The 2,500-nt window shown below is 35.1% G+C and overlaps 3 non-coding genes and 5 pseudogenes across 3 annotated transcripts; all 8 read right to left on the bottom strand.

Annotated features, from left to right (window-relative positions):
* Positions 1–33: 33 nt before the first annotated feature.
* Positions 34–152, bottom strand: LOC125141745. Its single transcript, XR_007141170.1, has one exon. It is a non-coding gene; the product is annotated as a 5S ribosomal RNA (ribosomal RNA).
* A 193-nt stretch (positions 153–345) lies between these two features.
* LOC125144826 lies at positions 346–454 on the bottom strand (annotated as a pseudogene).
* A 198-nt stretch (positions 455–652) lies between these two features.
* On the bottom strand, positions 653–770 carry LOC125144464 (annotated as a pseudogene).
* A 188-nt stretch (positions 771–958) lies between these two features.
* LOC125144782 lies at positions 959–1,075 on the bottom strand (annotated as a pseudogene).
* A 208-nt stretch (positions 1,076–1,283) lies between these two features.
* Positions 1,284–1,402, bottom strand: LOC125143775 (annotated as a pseudogene).
* Positions 1,403–1,591: 189 nt separating this feature from the next.
* LOC125144350 lies at positions 1,592–1,710 on the bottom strand (annotated as a pseudogene).
* Positions 1,711–1,918: 208 nt separating this feature from the next.
* LOC125142105 lies at positions 1,919–2,037 on the bottom strand. Its single transcript, XR_007141536.1, has one exon. It is a non-coding gene; the product is annotated as a 5S ribosomal RNA (ribosomal RNA).
* A 217-nt stretch (positions 2,038–2,254) lies between these two features.
* Positions 2,255–2,373, bottom strand: LOC125141744. Its single transcript, XR_007141169.1, has one exon. It is a non-coding gene; the product is annotated as a 5S ribosomal RNA (ribosomal RNA).
* Between the last annotated feature and the right edge of the window lie 127 nt (positions 2,374–2,500).

Below are 2,500 nucleotides of genomic sequence, written 5' to 3'. Positions count from 1 at the left end.
CAAATAGTAAAGTAAATGAATGCCTATGTCAAAAGCTTACAGCACCTGGTATTCCCAGGCAGTCGCCTACCCAAGTACTAACCAGGCCCAACTCTACTTAGCTTCCGAGATCAGACGAGATCGGGCATTCTCAGAGTGGAATGGCCATAAGCCAGAGGAAAGTTGGAATGGAACCCATTTATAGATTGTTTGTTTTTTCTTTTTCCCTATTTCTTTTTCCCTATTTCTTTATTTATTGTAATTGTTGTTTTCTATCAAAACATTAGCTACAGGGTATGAATATTAAGATGTTGTTGTTGTTGTTAGAGAATTCAAATAGTAAATTAAATGAATGCCTATGTCAAAAACTTACAGCACCTGGTATTCCCAGGCAGCCACCTACCCAAGTACTAACCAGGCCTGACTCTGCTTAGCTTCCGAGATCAGACATTCTCAGAGTGGAATGGCCATAAGCCAGAGGAAAGTTAGAATGGAACCCATTTATAAATTGTTTGTTTTTTCTGTTTCCCTTTTTCTTTTTCCCTATTTCTTTATTTCTTTATTTATTGTAATTGTTGTTTTCTATCAAAAAATTAGCTATAGGGTATGAATATTAAGATGTTGTTGTTGTTAGAGAATTCAAATAGTAAAGTAAATGAATGCCTATGTCAAAAGCTTACAGCACCTGGTATTCCCAGGCAGTCGCCTACCAAAGAACTAACCAGGCCCGACTCTGCTTAGCTTCCAAGATCAGACGAGATCGGGCATTCTCAGAGTGGAATGGCGTAAGCTAGAGGAAAGTCTGAATGGAACCCATTTAAAAATTGTTTGTTTTTTCTTTTTATTTATATATTTAAATGTTTATTGATTGATTGCTTGATTGATTGTTTTCTATCAAAACATTAGCTACAGGGTATGAATATTAAGATGTTGTTGTTAGAGAATTCAAATAATGAAGTAAATGAATGCCTGTGTCAAAAGCTTACAGCAACTCGTATTCCCAGGCAGTCGCCTACCAAAGAACTAACCAGGCCCGACTGCTTAGCTTCCGAGATCAGACGAGATCAGGCATTCTCAGAGTGGAATGGCCGTAAGCTAGAGAGAAGTTGGAATGGAACCCATTTAAAAATTGTTTTTATTTATTTATTTATTTATTTATTTATTTATTTATTTATTTATTTATTTATTTATTTATTTATTTATTTATTGTTTTCTATCAAAACATTACCCACAGGGTATGAATATTAAGATGTTGTTGTTGTTAGAGAATTCAAATAGTAAAGTAAATGAATGCCTATGTCAAAAGCTTACAGCACCTGGTATTCCCAGGCAGTCGCCTATCCAAGTACTAACCAGGCCCGACTCTGATTAGCTTCCGAGATCAGACGAGATCGGGCATTCTCAGAGTGAAATGGCCTTAAGCTAGAGGAAAGTTGGAATGGAACCCATTTAAAAATTGTTTGTTTCTTCTTTTTATTTATATATTTATATATTTATTGATCGATTGCTTGATTGATTGTTTTCTATCAAAACATTAGCTACAGGGTATGAATATTAAGATGTTGTTGTTAGAGAATTCAAATACTTAAAGTAAATGAATGCCTATGTCAAAAGCTTACAGCACCTGGTAATCCCAGACAGTCGCCTATCCAAGTACTAACCAGGCCCGACTCTTATTAGCTTCCGAGATCAGACGAGATCAGGCATTCTCAGAGTGGAATGGCCGTAAGCTAGAGGAAAGTTGGAATAGAACCCATTTAAAAATTGTTTGTTATTTCTTTTTATTTATTTATTTATTTATTTATTTATTTATTTATTTATTTATTTATTTATTTATTTATTTATTGTTTTCTATCAAAACATTAGCTACAGGGTATGAATATTAAGATGTTGTTGTTAGAGAATTCAAACTGTAAAGTAAATGAATGCCTATGTCAAAATCTTACAGCACCTGGTATTCCCAGGCAGTCGCCTACCCAAGTACTAACCAGGCCCGACTCTGCTTAGCTTCCGAGATCGGACGAGATCGGGCATAATCAGAGTGGAATGGCCATAAGCCAGAGGAAAGTTGGAATGGAACCCATTTAAAAATTGTTTGTTTTTTTCTATTTATTTATTTATTTATTTATTTATTGATTGATTGATTGGTTGATTGATTGGTTGATTGGTTGATTGATTGATTGTTTTCTATCAACACATTACCCACAGGGTATGAATATTAAGATGATGTAGTTAGAGAATTCAAATAGTAAAGTAAATGAATGCCTATGTCAAAAGCTTACAGCACCTGGTATTCCCAGGCAGTCGCCTACCCAAGTACTAACCAGGCCCAACTCTACTTAGCTTCCGAGATCAGACGAGATCGGGCATTCTCAGAGTGGAATGGCCATAAGCCAGAGGAAAGTTGGAATGGAACCCATTTATAGATTGTTTGTTTTTTCTTTTTCCCTATTTCTTTTTCCCTATTTCTTTATTTATTGTAATTGTTGTTTTCTATCAAAACATTAGCTACAGGGTATGA

The sequence above is a fragment of the Tachysurus fulvidraco genome, chromosome 6 (genome assembly GCF_022655615.1).
Source record: "Tachysurus fulvidraco isolate hzauxx_2018 chromosome 6, HZAU_PFXX_2.0, whole genome shotgun sequence".
In the NCBI taxonomy this organism is placed as follows: Eukaryota; Metazoa; Chordata; class Actinopteri; order Siluriformes; family Bagridae; genus Tachysurus; species Tachysurus fulvidraco.
This window is presented reverse-complemented; position numbering and strand designations above follow the sequence as displayed.